Below are 22,848 nucleotides of genomic sequence, written 5' to 3' on the forward strand. Positions count from 1 at the left end.
TCATATTTCACTTTGAATTCTATTCATTTCTATAACAATGTCTTGAGTAAAGCAAAATTTCAGTTAGTGACTATTTAAATAAACTTCAATATTGATTTTTTTAAAATAGCAGGCTCTTTTGGTTGACGAGCTTGCCGATCACTGGCCTATAATAACGTGATCATTCAGATTTGAGTTTAAAAACTTAAGGCGGTAAAACCAGAGACTGATAGAAAACAAGAGAAAACAACAACTTATCTCCACTGTGAGTGCTAGACACCGAGGCAATGTGAAGGACGGGGAGAGATGTGGCACGGGGGAGGAGGGGGGGGGCGCTGGAAGGCATTCACTGGTAGCGAGAGCTGTGTGTCTGACACAGCAGAGCACGTCGTCGTGGAGCTTGGAATATCTCCGTGTTGCTAGTAGTGGTGAGTAGTACATCTCTAGACTTGCTATGTAGTGGTGAGTAGTACATCTCTAGACTTGCTATGTAGTGGTTAGTATTACATCTCTAGAATTGCTATGTAGTGGTGAGTATTACATCTCTAGACTTGCTATGTAGTGGTGAGTATTACATCTCTAGACTTGCTATGTAGTGGTGAGTATTACATCTCTAGACTTGCTATGTAGTGGTGAGTATTACATCTCTAGACTTGCTATGTAGTGGTTAGTAGTACATCTCTAGACTTGCTATGTAGTGGTGAGTAGTACATCTCTAGACTTGCTATGTAGTGGTGAGTATTACATCTCTAGACTTGCTATGTAGTGGTTAGTAGTACATCTCTAGACTTGCTATGTAGTGGTGAGTATTACATCTCTAGACTTGCTATGTAGTGGTTAGTAGTACATCTCTAGACTTGCTATGTAGTGGTTAGTAGTACATCTCTAGACTTGCTATGTAGTGGTTAGTATTACATCTCTAGACTTGCTATGTAGTGGTTAGTAGTACATCTCTAGACTTGCTATGTAGTGGTGAGTAGTACATCTCTAGACTTGCTATGTAGTGGTTAGTAGTACATCTCTAGACTTGCTATGTAGTGGTGAGTAGTACATCTCTAGACTTGCTATGTAGTGGTGAGTAGTACATCTCTAGACTTGCTATGTAGTGGTGAGTAGTACATCTCTAGACTTGCTATGTAGTGGTGAGTAGTACATCTCTAGACTTGCTATGTAGTGGTTAGTATTACATCTCTAGAATTGCTATGTAGTGGTGAGTATTACATCTCTAGACTTGCTATGTAGTGGTGAGTATTACATCTCTAGACTTGCTATGTAGTGGTGAGTATTACATCTCTAGACTTGCTATGTAGTGGTGAGTATTACATCTCTAGACTTGCTATGTAGTGGTTAGTAGTACATCTCTAGACTTGCTATGTAGTGGTGAGTAGTACATCTCTAAACTTGCTATGTAGTGGTGAGTATTACATCTCTAGACTTGCTATGTAGTGGTTAGTAGTACATCTCTAGACTTGCTATGTAGTGGTGAGTATTACATCTCTAGACTTGCTATGTAGTGGTTAGTAGTACATCTCTAGACTTGCTATGTAGTGGTTAGTAGTACATCTCTAGACTTGCTATGTAGTGGTTAGTATTACATCTCTAGACTTGCTATGTAGTGGTTAGTAGTACATCTCTAGACTTGCTATGTAGTGGTGAGTAGTACATCTCTAGACTTGCTATGTAGTGGTTAGTAGTACATCTCTAGACTTGCTATGTAGTGGTGAGTAGTACATCTCTAGACTTGCTATGTAGTGGTGAGTAGTACATCTCTAGACTTGCTATGTAGTGGTGAGTAGTACATCTCTAGACTTGCTATGTAGTGGTGAGTAGTACATCTCTAGACTTGCTATGTAGTGGTGAGTATTACATCTCTAGACTTGCTATGTAGTGGTTAGTAGTACATCTCTAGACTTGCTATGTAGTGGTGAGTAGTACATCTATAGACTTGCTATGTAGTGGTGAGTAGTACATCTCTAGACTTGCTATGTAGTGGTGAGTAGTACATCTCTAGACTTGCTAAGTAGTAGTGAGTAGTACATCTCTAGACTTGCTATGTAGTAGTAAACATACACCTGGTTCCAATCGTTTCATAATGTACAAGTTAAGTTCGTGAATACTGGATATAATGTCAAATAATGTTTCACTTTACAATACATGTGTAAATAGTGGTTCATATAATCTAGATGTAAGTGGTGCTTTATATATCAGATTTAGACGTTGGTTCATATAACGGACATAGATGTAAGTAGTGGTTCATATAACGGACATAGGTTTAGTACTGGTTCATATAATTGACTTACATAAATGTAATGGCTAATATAACAGACTTCAACGTAAGTAGTGGTTCATATAACAACCAGAGGTGTAATGTAGTGGTTCATATATAGTGGTATATATGTTTATTTTGCTTGGAACACTTTTAAGATCATCAATAAAATCACCCGCACTACCCCATCCCCAACACAATTTTCTATCCCTCAAATTCTTTTTTGTGTGTGTCTCTTTCACCTTTCAAATGAAGGGCCTACAACTCCCGCTGTCATAGAGTAGGTAAACACACATCTTTGGCCCATCAGTTGTAGCCTTACATCGCCCCCCTCTCACATTATACACACACTAGTTTCAAATGAAATGCCCCTCTCCACAACAACACATTTTTTAGCAATTGTCTCTTCTCGTCTGTCCTTGAATTCTAAAAGCGCCTAACTCTAACTGATTCCCGTGCTACGTTCAATAGTTGGTCTATGTGTTTGATTCCCGTGCTACGTTCAATAGTTGGTCTATGTGTTTGATTCCCGTGCTACGTTCAATAGTTGGTCTATGTGTTTAACTGATTCCCGTGCTACGTTCAATAGTTGGTCTATGTGTTTAACTGATTCCCGTGCTACGTTCAATAGTTGGTCTATGTGTTTGATTCCCGTGCTACGTTCAATAGTTGGTCTATGTGTTTAACTGATTCCCGTGCTACGTTCAATAGTTGGTCTATGTGTTTGATTCCCGTGCTACGTTCAATAGTTGGTCTATGTGTTTAACTGATTCCCGTGCTACGTTCAATAGTTGGTCTATGTGTTTAACTGATTCCCGTGCTACGTTCAATAGTTGGTCTATGTGTTTGATTCCCGTGCTACGTTCAATAGTTGGTCTATGTGTTTAACTGATTCCCGTGCTACGTTCAATAGTTGGTCTATGTGTTTAACTGATTCCCGTGCTACGTTCAATAGTTGGTCTATGTGTTTGATTCCCGTGCTACGTTCAATAGTTGGTCTATGTGTTTAACTGATTCCCGTGCTACGTTCAATAGTTGGTCTATGTGTTTAACTGATTCCCGTGCTACGTTCAATAGTTGGTCTATGTGTTTAACTGATTCCCGTGCTACGTTCAATAGTTGGTCTATGTGTTTAACTGATTCCCGTGCTACGTTCAATAGTTGGTCTATGTGTTTAACTGATTCCCGTGCTACGTTCAATAGTTGGTCTATGTGTTTGATTCCCGTGCTACGTTCAATAGTTGGTCTATGTGTTTGATTCCCGTGCTACGTTCAATAGTTGGTCTATGTGTTTGATTCCCGTGCTACGTTCAATAGTTGGTCTATGTGTTTAACTGATTCCCGTGCTACGTTCAATAGTTGGTCTATGTGTTTAACTGATTCCCGTGCTACGTTCAATAGTTGGTCTATGTGTTTAACTGATTCCCGTGCTACGTTCAATAGTTGGTCTATGTGTTTGATTCCCGTGCTACGTTCAATAGTTGGTCTATGTGTTTAACTGATTCCCGTGCTACGTTCAATAGTTGGTCTATGTGTCTATCACCTTGAATACTTTTACATCCATCAATAAAAAGGTTCCCCTCAAACTCTGTAAGCCCCCATCCCCTTTTAGTTTTGTCTTTTTAGCTGCCCCCGAAAGGGGAAAAGACGCTATTAGTTTTGTGCGAAATGTCTGTCCGTCTGTCCGTCCGTCCCGTTTAGATCTCGTTAACTAGAAAAGATATTGAAAATCCGACATCACAATATTTTAGACCATTCAAAGTTCTGATGCAACGGCTACTTTTTTTTTTCTGAAAGCGAAAAAATCTAATTTTTAAAATCAGTTATGCAAGCATTTTTTTAAAGAGAAAAAGCTAATTAGTATGCATTAAAAATTAGACCTAAATTAAAACGAATAGTAATCTTGTAAATGTTATTTTCATGAAAATTTTGAAAAGGAGGTGAGCGATTTTTAAAACAAATACATCTATTATAAGACCTCAGTTAGGCCAGTAGAGGCGCGGTAGCTGATTGGTAAAGCGCTTGGCTTCCGAACCGGGGGACCTGGGTTCAAATCCTGGTGAAGACTGGGATTTTCAACTTCGGAATCCTTAGGCGCCTCTGAGTCCACCCAGCTCCAATGGGTACCTGATATTAGTTGGGGAAAAGTAAAGGCGGTTGGTCGTTGTGCTGGCTACATGACACCCTCGTTAACCGTAGGCCACAAAAACAGATGAACTTTACATCATCTGCCCTATAGACCACAAGGTCTGAAAGGGGAACCAGTTAGGCCAGGTTCACATCTAACTTTGCATTCACTTGCACCCATCCTTTGATCTGCTGTACCGTTGGGGCACTACACAAGATCTGTCAACCTTCTTTCTCCATTCTTATCTCTCATTTGTCTTTGATATAAATTCATTTGGATGTTCTTTCTGAAAATATTGAAGCCTGCCTGGGTGGATCACTTCGTGGGGCCGATTTTGAGTTTGTGTTTCCACACAAACTGTCTTTGTAACCTTGTTTATTCATCAATCGAAGGTGTGTGCTCAAAAACACTTTTTAGGCCTATCAGCATGTAGTCTTCTCATCAGCATGTAGTCTTCTCATCAGCATGTAGTCTTCTCATCAGCATGTAGTCTTCTCATCAGCATGTAGTCTTCTCATCAGCATGTAGTCATCTCATCAGCATGTAGTCTTCTCATCAGCATGTAGTCTTCTCATCAGCATGTAGTCTTCTCATCAGCATGTAGTCTTCTCATCTGCCTGCCCCCCCCCCTCCCACATACACACTATTTTGAATGGTCCTTCCCCATAACAAGACACTTTTTTGGCACAGCCAGTATTAGGCTACAATAATATCCCAGATTTTTTGGGCATCTCAACAGAAGCCTCGAACTTTAAAGTCGCGTCCTGATTGGTTGTCAGCCTTCAACAGAAAGCCTCGAACTTTAAAGTCGCGTCCTGATTGGTTGTCAGCCTTCAACAGAAAGCCTCGAACTTTAAAGTCGTGTCCTGATTGGTTGTCAGCCTTCAACTAAAAGGTAAAGCACAAAAACAAAACCTAACCTCCAAGCAAGCACCCGCCCCGCAATACTTGAGACATTTTGTAGCAGTACACAAATAAATGTATTCATTAACAATGAAGCTTTGGCCTTCCCACGGATTGCAGTTGGTTGAACACAACGTGTCACACATAGTTCTTTGTGTCAGTCATATAGTTCTAGAGAGGCAGCTGGCAGCTGAGTTAGAATAAACACAAACCATATATATATACACACACACACACAAAACCCCCACTAAACTTTGAATAGGCCCTTATATTCACTGTGGCAATTTTTAAGACTTTATTTTTTTTATTATTTAGAATAGAGGCCTACTAGTAGATCAGGGTCTAGTGGTTTTTAAATTGTGCTACAAATTATCATTAACAAGAGTCTTTACATTTCAAAGTGTACTCATTTTCTTCAAACACACACATACATTTTCATGCAGATGTCAAATCCCATCTGAGAATCCCTGATCTAATGAGAATCCCTGATCTAAGGAGAATCACTGATCTAAGGAGAATCACTTACACCTAATGGAGAATTAGATTTCAGATCTGGATTTGTAAAGAAATAAATAGAAATAACAAAATTTGAACGAAAGAAAATGACACACCCAAAAAGTGTTATTAAGTGCTTAAAGTTGGAACACAGTGTACACACTAGAGACATTAAAATGTGGCTTTTCAAAGGCTGGTAGAAACTGCGACTAAAGTTTTGGATAATTTCACCACTGGGGGGCCGTTTGGATCTTGATAATGACATAGAGTTGTCCTACCCTTCAGTTCAATAAGAACAGGTTCAAGTTTCTGATCGTGGATTATGAGTGAAGGCAGGGCCGCCGCTACCTATTGTGCAATGTGTGCAATGCACGCAGGCGGCCGAATGTAGGGGGCGGCCAAATCGTTATTCCAAGGTTACATTTATTTTTTTAGTTTAATAAAAAAAGGTTACTCAAATGTTTAAATAATTTATATAAATTCTAATTATTCTATTATCCTTTGAAAACTATTTGAAAGAAAAAAAAAACTACATTCGTAGCCTTCTTAAGAAGCTATTTTGGAAACTTTTAATAAAATGGAGCGGCGTGCCAGGGATTCCCACGGGTTTTGCCATAGGCGCTTATACATTTCTGACCTTGAATTTTCGCGGGTTGTCTGTAATATTTGTTTCGAATGACGCTTACATAAGCAGATCAGTCAAAACATTTTTTTCTTCTTAGTATCTACCTACTACATATACATGTTGTTTAGTCGAATACCCCACCCTGTAAGTAGATCAAGTAATTAAAAACACAATGTTAAAAACATTTTCACTTTTATGTTAAATGGCTGTTAGTTAAACGTAGAATATTTTTGAGATATTATCGATGTAGATTCAGTTGTAGGCCTCTACTAGCTGTGTGGAGCAACAAGCCAACGACCGACTCTTGCCGACTTGAAACAAACTTTTTACACCTTGCTTACACATTATGGAGGCAACACGAACTTCCAAATAAAAAACAACGGACTCGTGTTAGTGAACAAAGTGTTCAATAAATGAAAAATAAAACTGTGTAATAATTATGACTAAGTTTCTTTTCTTTTTCATTACATTCTTAGAAAAACTCACAGACGTCACTGTGTGAGCACACATCGCTCCTCTAGGTCCCCAGCTTCTAAGAGGGGCTCGAACAAAAATTATGATGTGTAGGGGGGGGGGGGTCATCATCCGGAAAGAAACACTGCCTTAACGTATTTCAAGTCATTGTTGAAGTGACTTTTACTTAGGATTATTTATTTTAGATCAACTTAAGAAAATCATTCAACGTTTAGTTGCTTCATTTTGTCCTAAAGGTTTAGTGGCTATACATTTGTAGGCACCTCCGAATCCGCGTATGTTAGATGATTGTGGAGACAATGTACATCTCTCCAAAATACAAGCGTGATAATCATTATGAAAGTTTACGAAATGGTGAAAACGTTTCACAGTCAATGGGTTCTGTGTTTCGAGTCACTTTATTCAGCATTTAATAGTCCATGTCGGTTGTCTTAGAAAGAAACAAATAAAGACATTACATGTACAAAAGGAGTCAATGATTAGAGCCATATTAATTCTGAAAAGACACGAATATAATGCAGAAAGAAAATTTTAAGAAATCGCTCTTGAAAAGAAAACAACAATAGATGCAACGCATTAAAGAATGCATGATTTTGAACAGCAGCCTTGGAAATCCTTGATAGAACGAATTATTATTGGCAATGTCTCGCTTTGAAAGGATCCTCAAATAGTTTATTAGACACACACACACACACACACACACACACACAAAGGGTGTTTGTATCAATTATTACAGACAATTTTAAAATGGGAGTGAAATAGAAAATAAAATCCTTCAAATTGTAAATATAAACAGACAAATACTTGTACAAAACATTCGATTCTACACCGGATAGGTCTCACACCGAACTAATCACTAAATATTATTGCTTCTGTTTCTTAGACACCTCATGTTGCAATCAACTATAAACATTGTCTGGGGTTTTGCCTCTCCTAGACACTGGAGAAGGACTTCGTCACACACAAACACAAAATGCTTGAAGCTCAAATTTAAAACTTCCAAGATACGATAACGGTGCGAATAGGAAAAGAAAAAAAAAAAGAAAAGATCTTTACAAAAATGGATTTAAATCCGTGGGGCGCTTTCGGTACATGGTCCAGCTCAGTCATAACACATATTTTTATAGAAAAAAGGGGGGCGGCATTTTTTTTTATTACGCACGCAGGCGGCCACAGCCCTCGCGGCGACCCTGAGTGAATCAGTGGTCAGGGCCAAAACTTTTAAATATGCAAAGAGAGAGAGAGTGATTAATGGATGAATGGATAGATAGATAAGATAGATAGATAGATAGATAAATAGTTACATAGGTAGATAGATAGATAGATAGATAGATAGATAGATAGATAGATAGATAGATAGATAGATAGATAGATAGATAGATAGATAGATAGATAGATAGACAGACAGACAGATAGATAGACAGACAGACAGACAGACAGTTAAATATGTAGATAGATAGATAGATAGATAGATAGATAGATAGATAGATAGATAGATAGATAGATAGATAGATAGATAGATAGATAGATAGATAGATAGATAGATAGATATTTTTAGTTGACAAGAAATCCCTGCCCTACTTGATGTGTGAGTGGCTTTCCTTTTTTTTTTTCTAGAAAATTCCAGAGTTACGTGTGTAGGTGAGTACCTTCTTCCACCTGCCTACACCCACACACACACATACACCCACACACATACACACACACATACACCCACACACACCCACATCGCGAGCTTAGCGTAAGTAGAAAGATGTTAGGGGATTCTAACAAGCAGTTCCAGAAGACAGCCCATAATCAGAGTCCGAGTTGAGAAGATTTAAGCTGAAATTCAATCCAGTCTTCCTTCAATCCAGTCTTCCTTCAATCCAGTCTTCCTTCAATCCAGTCTTCCTTCAATCCAGTCTTCCTTCAATAAAGTCTTCCTTCCTTCAATCCAGTCTTCCTTCAATAAAGTCTTCCTTCAATCCAGTCTTCCTTCAATAAAGTCTTCCTTCAATCCAGTCTTCCTTCAATTCAGTATTCCTTTAATCCAGTCTTCCTTCAATCCAGTCTTCCTTCAATTCAGTCTTCCTTCAATCCAGTCTTCCTTCAATCCTTTCAGAGCAAGAAAAAAAACCAAAACAACTGCTGCTCATGACGCCACACTTGTTGTTACGATGTGCTCTAGCTTGAGGATCACTGACCACGTGACATGGCCAACTCGCTGACCCACTTGTTGTTACGATGTGCTCTAGCTTGAGGATCACTGACCACGTGACATTGCCAACTCGCTGACCCACTTGTTGTTACGATGTGCTCTAGCTTGAGGATCACTGACCACGTGACATGGCCAACTCGCTGACCCACTTGTTGTTACGATGTGCTCTAGCTTGAGGATCACTGACCACGTTACATGGCCAACTCGCTGACCCACTTGTTGTTACGATGTGCTCTAGCTTGAGGATCACTGACCACGTGACATGGCCAACTCGCTGACCCACTTGTTGAATGAAGCAAGGAAGAGGAGAGATCGTCTTGGACAAAAACAAAATTAATGACAGACCAGAGACAGACAGTCAACACACACAGGCAACAGCAGACAGCTTCAGGATTAAATATACGGAGAGCAGCATACAGGATTAAGTACGCATAGTGTGCAGCATACAGGATTAAGTACGCATAGTGTGCAGCATACAGGATTAAGTACGCATAGTGTGCAGCATACAGGATTAAGTACGCATAGTGTGCAGCATACAGGATTAAGTACACATAGTGTGCAGCATACAGGATTAAGTACGCATAGTGTGCAGCATACAGGATCAAGTACGCATAGTGTGCAGCATACAGGATTAAGTACGCATAGTGTGCAGCATACAGGATTAAGTACGCATAGTGTGCAGCATACAGGATTAAGTGCCCACTATTGAGAAAGCAACATTCACTAAGAAACGTCCAAACACATTGAAGTCTCTGCTAGGCACAGACCTAAGACTGTGACACCCCGCCAACTCTTTTTGTTTTCCCGTGACATTTGTTTCTAATTATCAAAATGTTTTCTTTTCAATTCTACAAGATATACATTTAATCATGCATTTACACTGAGAAATACAAACTGTTGGGTACTATAGCAGCACCATACAAACTGTCGAGTCTATAGTTGCCGGGTCTATTGCATCATACAAACTGTCGGGTCTATTGCATCATACAAACTGTCAGGTGTATTGCATCATACAAACTGTCGGGTCTATTGCACCATACAAACTGTCGGGTCTATGGCACCTTACAAACTGTCGGGTCTATGGCATCATACAAACTGTCGGGTCTATGGCACCATGCAAACTGTCGGGTCTATGGCACCATGCAAACTGTCGGGTCTATGGCACCATGCAAACTGTCGGGTCTATGGCACCATGCAAACTGTCGGGTCTATGGCACCATGCAAACTGTCGGGTCTATTGCACCATACAAACTGTCGGGTCTATAGAACCATACAAACTGTCGGGTCTATGGCACCATGCAAACTGTCGGGTCTATGGCACCATGCAAACTGTCGGGTCTATGGCACCATGCAAACTGTCGGGTCTATGGCACCATGCAAACTGTCGGGTCTATGGCACCATACAAACTGTCGGGTCTATGGCATCATACAAACTGTCGGGTCTATGGCACCATGCAAACTGTCGGGTTTATGGCACCATGCAAACTGTCGGGTCTATGGCACCATACAAACTGTCGGGTCTATGGCACCATGCAAACTGTCGGGTCTATAGCACCATGCAAACTGTCGGGTCTATGGCACCATACAAACTGTCGGGTCTATGGCATCATACAAACTGTCGGGTCTATGGCACCATGCAAACTGTCGGGTCTATGGCACCATGCAAACTGTCGGGTCTATGGCACCATACAAACTGTCGGGTCTATGGCACCATACAAACTGTCGGGTCTATGGCACCATACAAACTGTCGGGTCTATGGCACCATACAAACTGTCGGGTCTATGGCACCATACAAACTGTCGGGTCTATGGCACCATACAAACTGTCGGGTCTATGGCACCATACAAACTGTCGGGTCTATGGCACCATACAAACTGTCGGGTCTATGGCACCATACAAACTGTCGGGTCGATATATAAACGTTCAAGGCCAGGAATACAAACAAATTAATTGCCCTAATTCATTGCCCTAATGCATTGCCTGAGCCAGATGACTGAGCCAGATGACTGAGCCAGATGATTGATTCAGTTTTAAAATTGCCCCGCCTCTTGGCATCCAAAGAAATTATCACTTGCTAGAGATGACAGTGCGCGCGCGTGAGTCAGTGGGTGAGTTATTGAAAAATCAATGAGGCCATGTCTCTGCGCAGATGAGCAGCGCACAGGAAATGTAGGACTATGTGTTGGGACAAGGCCAAGACACAGTTGCGCTAAATATAGGCCAGCAGACTGTGGGCCAAGCGTATTTATTTGTTCACGACAAAGTGGACTTCGTATTCAATGAACGAATGCACGTCAGAGCCATTCATGTTCATATCCAGTAGATTTCAACTTCTTGGTCCTGACCATGGGCGCCCGCAGGGAGGGTGCAAGGGGGGTGTACTTGCATCCCCCTGAATTCTGGGCAGCCTAATGCTAGCTAGCCATTTTTTGCACCATCAGATCAATCAAAATCTAACTAACAACTGAACAAGTAGTGCTTCCACTGGTGACTGAAGTACAGTTGTAGTAGACTAGCCTAGGCTTATCAGGAATTGATGGCTGACCATGTACGTGCACCCCTCTGAGTTCTGAGTAACCAACATTTAGCCAGTTTTTTACACCTTCAAATTAATTAACTTCTGCTAGGAAGCAACTTAACATGTAGTGTTTCCACTGAAATAAAGTGAATAAGGAGAGAAGCTGTTAGTGTACTCAACTAGAATAGGCTCCCATCTGTAGTTCACATCCGACCATGTGCGCCTTATTATAGGCTTGCAATGCAATACTCTATAAGCATGTTAGTCGTGACGATTTGTTTTCACTTGCACACTATTAAAGTTATCATCGTATTTAGTCAAGAATTGCAACGTACAGAACAATATCAGCACTGCCAGATACGCGTTCATCGCCGGCTTGTCCATCGTGACGAGAAGCAATTCACAAAGGTATAGGGGGGGGGGGCGGCAGAAATTCTTTTCTTGAATATTCTCTGTAATAAAAAAGTTCAAGCTACGACTTTGAGCCATAGGGGGACACTTACACCCCACCTGCAAAAAATCCTGCGGGGGCCCATGGCCCTGACCGCTCAGGGACTAATTCTCTTACTTGGCGTAGATGATGAAATGTTTGAACCTGTTCTTGCTTAACTTAATACCTAAAGGATTACGAGCACGACATGGCCTAAATTGTGCCGATGTGCCTAAGCTCAAAACTCAAACTCTTGCTTAACTGAAGCCTAGGACAACTAAAGCCATTTTCAAGATCGAAACCGCAGAGGTTAAATTTACATTAAATTGAATTTTTTTCGCAATTACTATTAACTACATATTTAGCAGCCGACATTTGAATGTCTAAAGTACAAACACAAACATTGGCCGCTGAAGTACACTTACTTGGTGCGTCCCTTTGTCTCCAATGTATTATCTAGTTCTAAAATACCACTGACACACACATTGATCAAGGAATCTCTTAAACTGTCGTATGAACTCGCATGAAATTTAGTACACAGGTTCCTTTTACCTCCCAGACGCTCTCTCTAAGAACGGTGTTCCACAGGTTCGCAATCTTGGGACGGCTATTCGCAAAAAACCGCAAACTTTCTATCAAACCTTTGTATTTTATTTTCGGTATTTCCCCAAAAGGCCGCACTCTAGATATAAAGCATTTAAACAAAAAAAAATCACATGAATTCAGTATTTTTAAAAGCAATATTTTTATTTTTACCTAAGTCTACTTCATAGACTTATATATTATACTAGACTGGAAACCAGAAATAAATTCTTATCCGAGATTGATCGATTCACAGACCTATACATATATAGATTTTTATGTACGTAAACTCTTTTTTAAGCTCTAAGGGGGAGTCGCCCCAATCAATCTTTTCTGTCTTAGAAAAGTAATGATCTTTAGTTTTCAAAGTTTAGAAATAATGCAAAATCATTTCTCGTATATTCACGCAAATATATAAAACAAAGCCAGAGAAAGATAAAGAGAGAGAGAGAGAACTAGTAATGTGTATTTTGTAAGACTGTCAATAAAAACCTTTAGAAAGAAAGCTAATTTCATTGTTTCATTCTTTTGACTTAATAAATAACAAAAAAACCTTACAGTAAAATTTTAAATCGCATTAAAGAAATTGAACAATAGTATCGCAAATAGATCTAGCAAACAAAGAAATAATCTGCTGGAGTGTAAAAAAAACAACAACCCTTGACCTCTGTAACTAGTGGACGGGTATAAGTTATCTCTATGCATGACTGAACATGCACATTTGTTACTTTGTTGCTTGACCACTCAACACTATTGCGTATGCCCAAGGAAAAAAACGAGTGATGGTCGACACCATCAACTATACACACTACACTAGCCATTTGAACTCTGAAAATGAGGACTCGACATTTCATGCTCTATTCCGTATGATTTACAGAAATTCAGGAATTCCCTTGAAGCGAACTGTGGCCCGCTATCTGACCTTAACCTTCTAGGTATTCCATGGCATGCGAATATACTCTTCATTGCTTCGATGATATCTGATGCAGTTTCCTGTGACAGTTCTTTGACATCAATAAACTTTGAGAAGTAGTCAACTGGAAGCACATACTTTTTCCCCTCAAAGTTAAACAGATCACATCCAACCATACTGTATGGAAGGTCTGGTGTCTTGGTAGGCATTAGCGGTTCTGACACATTTTGATTCTGATGTGCAGCACACCTGCTACAATCCCTAACTGTCACTTCAATGTTTGCATTCATGTCTGGCCAATACATGACTTCTCTGGCTCTCTGCTTACACTTGACTATTCCTAAGTGAGACTTGTGAATCAGATTTAGCATGTAGTTACGTAAGCTTGGTGGCATGACTATTCTCAAACCTTTGTATATAATACCATCCGAAGTTGATAACTGGTCTCTTGAATCCCAATATGGCCTAACCTCAATTGGAGTCTCACTTCTTGTGTCTTGCCAACAAGTCATAATTACTGCCAGAAGCATTGAAAGTTCCTTGCTTGTACAGTCTTGAATTTCACTGTATTTCGAATCACTTACAGAGATCATATGCACCGAATCATCTGTAAATTCACATGTCTGTGTATCAGTATTTGGTAGATGTGCACGAGAAAGTGTATCGGAGATAAACATTTCCTTGCCTTTCCTGTAGCAGACTTTCAGATCATACCACTGTAGTCTTATTAGCATCTTCTGTATTCTCATTGGTGCTGACAATAGAGGTTTCTTGAAGATTTGCTCCAGAGGTTTGTGATCATTATAAACTGTTACTTCTTTACCAAAAATGTAGTGGTGAAATTTGCTTGTACTATACACAATTGAGAGCATTTCCTTCTCACTTTGAGCATATCTTCTTTCTGCATCCGTGAGAGCTCTTGATGCGTATGCAATTATACGAACATCCTGAAGTAATGCTGCTCCCAGTCCATCTTTACTTGCATCAAATTCTCTACGTTCTTGCTGACATCATAATATGCCAAAACTGGAGGGTTTGTACAAAGATGTTTCAATTCTTCAAAACTCTTGTTTTGTTTATGATTCCAATGAAATTCTACATCATCCTTTAGAAGCTTTCGTATTGGAGCATCTGCTTGACTTGGATTAGGAATAAATTTTGCTAGGTTCTGAATTAAACCTAGAAATCTTCTGATTCCATCTTTCTCTTGAGGAGCTGGCATGTCAATAATTGCCTTTATCTTTGCTGGATCTGGTTCTAAACCTTTCTCTGACAAGATATGGCCCATATAAGGTACTCTGTTTTGCCTTATCTTGCACTTGTCATAGTTCAGCTTTAGATTGTGCTCCGTTGCTCTTTGCATGACTTGTTTCAAAGCGTGATCATGATGTTCAACATCTCTACCAGCTACTAGAATGTCGTCTATGATTAAATATGATCCTTCAATACCTTGAAGCATTTCATCCATATTTCTTTGGTAAATTTCTGGCGCTGATTTGATTCCAAAAGGCAATAATCGTAACCATCTATATCTTCACAGAGGTGTGTTGAAAAATTTGAGAAATGAAGATTCTCTTTCAAGCTTTATTTGCATAAAACTTGACTTGGCATCGAGCACTGAGAATATCTTCGAACCAGGAATATTAGTGATCACATCTTCAATAGTTTTCATCGGGTGATGTTCCCGCCTGATTGCTTTATTGAGATCTCTTGGATCAATACATATTCTCATATTGTCATTCCTGAACGAAACAACCATGGAGCTAACGAATTCAGTAGGTTCATGTACTGGAGTAATGAATACATCAGCTTGCAGTCCTGAACTAACCCATTCAGTAGGTTCATGTACTGGAGTAATGAATACATCAGCTTGCAGTCCTGAACTAACCCATTCAGTAGGTTCATGTACTGGAGTAATAAATACATCAGCTTGCAGTCCTGAACTAACCCATTCAGTAGGTTCATGTACTGGAGTAATAAGTACATCAGCTTGCAGTCCTGAACTAACCCATTCAGTAGGTTCATGTACTGGAGTAATAAATACATTAGCTTGCAGTCCTGAACTAACCCATTCAGTAGGTTCATGTACTGGAGTAATAAATACATCAGCTTGCAGTCTTGAACTAACCCATTCAGTAGGTTCATGTACTGGAGTAATAAATACATCAGCTTGCAGTCCTGAACTAACCCATTCAGTAGGTTCATGTACTGGAGTAATAAATACATCAGCTTGCAGTCCTGAACTAACCCATTCAGTAGGTTCATGTACTGGAGTAATAAATACATCAGCTTGCAGTCCTGAACTAACCCATTCAGTAGGTTCATGTACTGGAGTAATAAATACATCAGCTTGCATTTCTTTAAGTTTTTCTTCAACTTTATTGCGAAGCGATGCTGCTAAGCAACGTGGTGGATGGATAACTCCTTTAGCATTTTCCTGTAACTGAATCTTGTACTCTCCTGGCAGTGTTCCAGTTGTTTTCAGCATTTCAGGAAATTCTCTTTGTAACTCGTCTTCTGCCTTGGATTCTCTGCTGTATATCCGTTGTAGTAGTCCTAAACATTCTGCTGTGTCACCACTCAAAATGTTCTCTTAGCTAATGTCTACTATCTCAAACCTTGCTTTCACCTCTTGGATATTATTTTTCAAAGGTAGCACCACTGCTCATACAGTCTAAATAACATGATTAGTTTAAGACTTGAGTGACTTTGCAGAATAAGCAAGTTTTACTTTGTCTTTGAGCTTTTCAAACTCTGACTTGACAAGAATGATACACCTTGCACCAGTGTCGATACGGAAAATTAATGTCTTGCCATGCACGACTAGTTTTACAGTCCACTTGTCTTCAATGACGTTGACGTTCTCAATTTTACCCTTCTTAGACTCGCTACTTGCAGTACTAACAGGTATAATATTTTCATCACTGTGGCTGTCATCTTCTACCATATTGACGTTGCGTCTTTTTCTGCACATTTGAAACCAGTGGTTTTTCTTCTTGCAGAAATTGCAAGTTGTTCCTATTGCGGGACTTTTTCCCATTTCGTGGTTCTTGCCGCATTTACTATATAATTTATCTGACTTGTCTTTAACATTAGACTTCTGCTTGAGTACACTATGTGACTGTCTCTTGATTGCTAGAACTTCTTGGCCCCTAAACATTTTCACTTGGCTCTGCGAGATCTCATATTGTTGTCCAATTTCTATATATATCTATAGCCTTGCTAAGGGTCAACTTCTGTCCCTGATCAAGTAGTCTTAATTGTACCTTTTCGTGTATGACTCCACTAATGATCAAATCAATAAGCATATCATCTGGATTGTCATTCTCACAGTCCATAATGAGAAGCTTTAGGTCTTTAACAAAGTTATCAAAACTTTCTCCTTCTACCTGCTTTCTCTGATGTGCTCTAAATCTAGACACTCTTTTATTTTGTCTTGGCCTTATGTAGTCTTCTATTTTCTTTAATAGCAATTGCGGATCTCCCTCTTCACTATCAGTAATATTTAGAGTTTTGTAAACTTCTCAATCCTGGCCTTATCCACATTCCCAGCCATCCGGCTTTGTGTTTACTATCGGCACCAGCTAACGGTCCTTTGAAACAAAAGCTCACCTGCTGTTGAAACCTTAAAAACTCTTGATAAAGATCTATAGCATTCCAATTCAAGATTGATTGCTCAAAATAAAAAAAAAAGCCATTATTAGATTACTAAAAATCTTTGTCCGGACAGCTTTTTTAGTTTTATTCTGACACCATGTAAAATATTTGTGTTACACAAATAACAAACTAGTGTTTAAGAGGGAAGACATATTAGGAACTCCATTTATTACGTAAACACAAGCGCTAGTGTGCAAAAGTACATATGTTACACATACAGACTAAAATTAAATCTATACTTCGCAACATCTAAGATTCAAATTGATGTTAAAAAATATCGTTTGCCGCAAATGGATTTATCTACAACAATAAATAAATTCCCTACTACGCTTCAGATTCCAACTATTAACTAACATCTACTATCAGTATTAAGCCCTTGAAGCCAGAACCAGAAGCGGTCTTTGGACTTAAAATTACAAGTCTGATGACAAGATGTTGGTCCGAAATTCATGAACAAATCCATCCATCTACTATACAAGCCAGATTGCACTTTACTTATAAGAAATTTACATTAGTAACTAGTTAAATATATACTAACATATTTTACATTGATCCTCCCACACACAGCCTTTATGGTTGGTGGTCTCGTACATACACAGATACGCTCATGCTACACGGATTAATTTGTGATAGGCCTATCTGTTTATAAATACTGTTAAGCTTGAATCAATCAATCAATCAGTCACAGAGTTTAAAACAATAAGGTCACATAGAAACAAAATGAACTACCAACCAATAGAGGTCAAACGTTCAGCAACACAAGCTATTTACAAGACACACACTTAGTAGGTAGTTGGCTCCGGCTCCGGCCGAATATCATTTTTTTACTATTTGGCAATATTCGGCCGAATATCAATAAGTAATATCCGGTGCACCTTTACTACAAAGTCCACCTGATGACTCCACTAGGCTACAAACCCCACCTGATGACTCCATTAGACTACAAACCCCACCTGATGACTCCACTAGGCTACAAAGCCCACCTGATGACTACAAACCCCACCTGATGACTCCACTAGGCTACAAAGTCCACCTGATGACTCCACTAGGCTACAAAGCCCACCTGAGATGAACTCCTATTGCAAAATCAGAGCAGGAAGGACTAGTCTTCCCGTAGTGCTCTGGCAAGAAACTTAGCCGTCCGGCTAAGTGCCTCATAGCTACCATACAAGTCGAGTGACTGCACAGGCAAGTCCCCCCTTAGCTCGCAGAGCTGGGGACACTCGTACAAGACATGCGACACTGTTTCGACGCTCTCTCCACAGTGACGGCATCGGGAGTCAAAGTTCGTGCGGAACCGGGCAAAGTATGCCCCAATAGGACAGTGTTCCGTTCTGCACTGCGCAATAATTGACTGCTCTGACCTCCTCAGGCGCCACCATGGATCGTCGCGATCTAGGTAACGCATGCGCTGCCAGACACCACGTGCTCTGTCGGATTCCTCCCAGGACTTTAACCACTTCTCATGAATGAGTGCTCGGATTTGTGCCGTTGCTTGTAAGTACGTGCTTGGTGCTTCGAGGTGTGTGGCTGCCAAAGCACCCTCCCTTGCGAGGGCGTCTGCCTTTTCATTGCCCCTTATGCCCCAATGTGAAGGCGCCCACTGCATGAAAACGACAGCTCCAATAGCTCGGCGGATGTTATCTGCGGCGCCGATTGCCTCTTCTATTACGGGCGACCCACCCCCGCCGCCACCCATAGCTTGGAGACTAGAGCGAGAGTCAGTGACCAGCACCAACGTAGTGGCACTAGTCTCGCGTTGGAGCATTCGGGCCCTAATGGCCTCGAACGCCCGAGTTATCCCTGTGAGTTCGGCATCCATGGAGCATGCGGCGTAGCCGCATGGACCAGAGAGCCTATCTGGTTCAGTCCGGTCGGGGTAGACAATAAGGGCCCCATACCCCGATCTGTCGGGGTCCCTGATTACCGACCCATCGGTATAACAGAAAATGGCATCTGATGGGTAGGATTTTTGGTTATGGATGCCAAGTTTTGGAGAATGGCAGGTGTTAGTCACCTCTTGGTAGCTCCCTCTTGCTCTATCAGGGACAGATTTATTTGTGGGGCCGGCAATCTCCTCCACGGAGGGCACGTACTAATTCTCCTAATAGGGATTCTATCAGTGGAGAGCCCAGCTGATTTAGACAAATTGGCCGCAATATGGAGGAACGATCACATTTTGATGCGGTTCCTCCATCTCTACTGTCGCACTAAAATTGAGGTGAGTAGCCTAGAGTCGCCCCTTTTGTAGCACTCGTAGTCCGTAAGTACTGCCCTCTCCCTCCTAAGATGTAAGGGTGCCACGTTTGTTAAGATTTCAGAAGCGTATGTTGGGCTTGTCCTAAAGGTGCCACAAATGAACCGTAGGGCCTGTGCTATTACTCGGTCGAGTGATTCGAGGGCAGTTTTACTAGCGTATACTGTATAGCTGTACTCAATTTGTTATCTGACTGCCCCTAAGTACAATGTGCTTAGCATGTCAGCTTTGGCATCCCACTTTGTGCTGGCCAGCTTTCTTAGTAACGCTAACTTCTCCGAGGCTTTTCTTTCAACTTCCTGGACGTGCTGGAGCATTGTCAGCTTTCTATCCAGGGTCACCCCTAGATTGAGTTGTTGTTTTGGCTTGCTAAGGGAATGCTGGTATTTTGTACGTGTGCTCCTCCCAGACAGAAAGGATTGTATCCAATTGTATATCTTGCCCCGCACACCCATGGCTCTTAACTTAAGATAGTGGCCTTGCTTCCACACACGGTTGTAAGAAAGTTTTAGGTCTATGAGCACTGCATATGTGCTCTCGGACCTCTGGCACCCATCAGCCACATCCTGTGCAAATTTTGTGACCTGGTCGATCTGGCTCAAGCCTGCCCTAAAGCCGGCCTGTTCTGGCGCCAGGATACCGGCACACTCAAAGGACCAAACTAGCCGCTCGTTAACCATGCGTTCGGCTATTTTGCCAAGGGTCGAGGTTAGTGAAATGGGTCTGTAGGACTCCTCATTAGTCGCATCTTTGCCCTTCTTGAGGACTGGTACAATGATAGCACTCTTCCAGGCCACGGGCAGTCTGGACTCTGCCCAGGTTCGATTCATAAACTCCAGGAGTTTACCTCTTGCAATGCCCCCAATGTGTTTTACCATCTCAGGGGTAACCTTATCTGCCCCCGGAGGTTTTCGGTTTTTGCACTTAGCTATCGCTCTGTCCAGCTCAGCACGACAGAAGGGCGCGTTGCACGTTGTTTGGCTTTCAGGCTCATCTGGCTCCCTCTCGAGTCTTTTACGTTCTTTGTTGAGGGCCTTGGACATGGCAGACTTCTTTTCGGGCTTGCTGATTTTAGCAAAATGTCGATTCAACAAGCCGGCCATTTTGGTTACCGTCGAGACCGGCCCTCTGGGTGACAATAGAGGGGCAGCCGTTCGCGCTGTGTCTTTGGCCTCTAGGTTTCGCAGAAGACGCCAGGCTTTCGAGGAATCCCGAAGATCCGTCGCGGCGCAGGCAGCGTTCCAATGGTCCGACCGGACGCGTCTGGCCAGTTCACTCGTGGCTCTACAGAGCCGATTGTACTCCCGCCGGATTTCAGGGGTACTCTTTCGTTCAGCAAGCCTCCGGGCTCGCTTACGTCTCAGGACCAGCTTATTCAATTCCTGAGACCACACGCGTTTCTGCCTTACGCCAGGATAAGTCCGTATGACAAACCTCTTGGCCGCACCCAACATAGCTGCTGTTATTTCGCCGTAGATGGTATCGATGTCCCTCTCCTCCACCGCTAGATTTATAAGGGCAGTGTCCACTGCTGCCTCGTACGCTGGCCAGTTCGCCTTGGTGTAACTCCACCTACGTGGAGCTTTTGGGGTTACACTACTGGCCTCTGAGAGGGCAATTGTGACTAATATGGGCCTATGGTCGCTCTCAATGTCGTCTAGGACTTGGAACTGTATGTGAGATTCTAAATTGGCTGTAATTAGAGTAAGGTCTAGTCTAGATTGGCTGCCATTTCCGGTATGGTATAGAGTTGGGGGAGTATGTTTATTTTGTAGACAGAACAAATTAGAGTTATTGAGTTCATGGATTTTATGTCCCAACGAGTCGGTTGAATCATAGTGTCACGTACACTGCATCTATATTTGACCATAGTCTATATTTAGCTCGTCAGCAGAACTTGAGCTACCTCGGGGAATTTTTCTATCATGCAACAGGATCATGTTCAGAACAAATGTGATTGGTTTTGAAATATTAATTGTTGTACATTGAGCTGCATTTATTGGTTGGCCTTGCAGTGTAGAGTTGTTGGTCACGTGATTACGCTCTAGAGCCCGGGGAAGGTTCTAGATTGAGTCAGTCTTGTATGGAACGTGTTAGAGAGAACATGTACTAGAGTTTAGTATTAGAACTCAATTACATTATTGTGTAGATCAGTTATTTTATTCAAGTACATTTAACCATTGTAATTATTTGTGAATAGCTTTTTCAAGTTCTGAATTAAAGTAATTGTTTTAGACGAAGAGATGTTTCTTCATTGAATATAATAAAATACTTAGATCGTAATGTCAAATAGTAACTTCTAGATCTAGATGATCATCTTATCAACTGGCAACTTCTGGATGATCATCTTATCAACTAGCAACTTCTAAATGATCATCTTATCGACTGACGATTTCTGAATCCTCAGCAATCACGATCATTGATAGTGCAATATAGTTCAAGTATAATCGTAACATCTGGCACCATCTTAGATTGCGACACAGCACAATTGATGATTGTGACACATAGTCCCACTGTTGAGACTTAGCATTAAAGTCTCCTGCGATGACGTTGTGAGTGTTGATATTAGTACAGTCATATTCGAGACATAGTCATGCTTGCGGGAGGGGGGGGTACAGATTAGTTACCGTGAATTTACTCCCGAGTTTATGTACTTCGATGGTGATGGCGTCGGTACGCCCGTGCACTCGTGGACCCAGGACTTGTGTAGCAACCAGGTTGTTGCGTACGTAAGTAATGAGCCCCCGGCAGTCTGTGCATTTGCACTTAAATGCAGTATAACCGGTAATACTGGCATTACGTTTGCCAGTTAGTGTCTCTTGTAATAAAGCCACGTCTATTGCCCTCTCGTGGAGGAGTTTTGAGAGCTCTAACATCTTGGATATTACCCCACAGATGTTTATTTGCAAGATCAGGAGGGACCTAGTGTTAATGGGCTTAGTCCCTGGGTTGGGTTGGATCCCATTAGTGTCAGTTTGGGGGCCGGAGGCTCCCGTCACTATTTCGCTTCCAGTCATATTTACCTGCCGTGTATCTGAGTCGGCAGGAGGTTGTGGCAGACTTCCATTAACCTTGTTCGAATCGGACCTCCGAAGGAGGTACGAATGCAGTGTTCGTTGAGAAGAGGGTTTTGGTGGAGGAAGTTTAGCTAATTTTTCACGACCTGACAAATTCCCCCTCATCGAGGTCGCGGGGCGACTAGTAGTGGACTTTTCGTGCCCAGGCCTGACGCCCACTACCCGGCGCATGGAGCCTGTTCGGGTCTGCTCGTGCCCGCTTTTTTCCGTGTCTGTGTCTATCATTGTTGTATGGTTGGAGGCCTTAGTTACTGCTCTAATGCAGCAGCGTGCATGGCCTATACTTGTGTCGCCACTAAGGGCAATGCAGAAACCTGCTCAAGCAATCACCGCCACAGATTGG

The 22,848-nt window shown here is 41.4% G+C and overlaps 1 protein-coding gene across 4 annotated transcripts in view; it reads left to right on the forward strand.

Moving 5' to 3' along the window:
- The first annotated feature begins 256 nt into the window (after positions 1 to 256).
- LOC106072810 (uncharacterized) overlaps positions 257 to 22,848 on the forward strand; it is a 40,168-nt gene continuing 17,576 nt past the window's right edge. The window contains exons 1-2 of one of the 4 annotated variants that reach the window (XM_056015284.1): positions 318 to 407; positions 8,488 to 8,511. The gene's annotated coding sequence lies outside the window, so the exon portion shown is untranslated. Of the gene's footprint in view, positions 408 to 5,099; positions 5,269 to 8,487; positions 8,512 to 22,848 lie in introns of those variants that run through there. The other 3 variants (XM_056015285.1, XM_056015283.1, XM_056015282.1) reach the window with 3 other exon arrangements.

This window comes from Biomphalaria glabrata, chromosome 17 (assembly GCF_947242115.1).
Source record: "Biomphalaria glabrata chromosome 17, xgBioGlab47.1, whole genome shotgun sequence".
NCBI lineage: Eukaryota > Metazoa > Mollusca > Gastropoda > Planorbidae > Biomphalaria > Biomphalaria glabrata.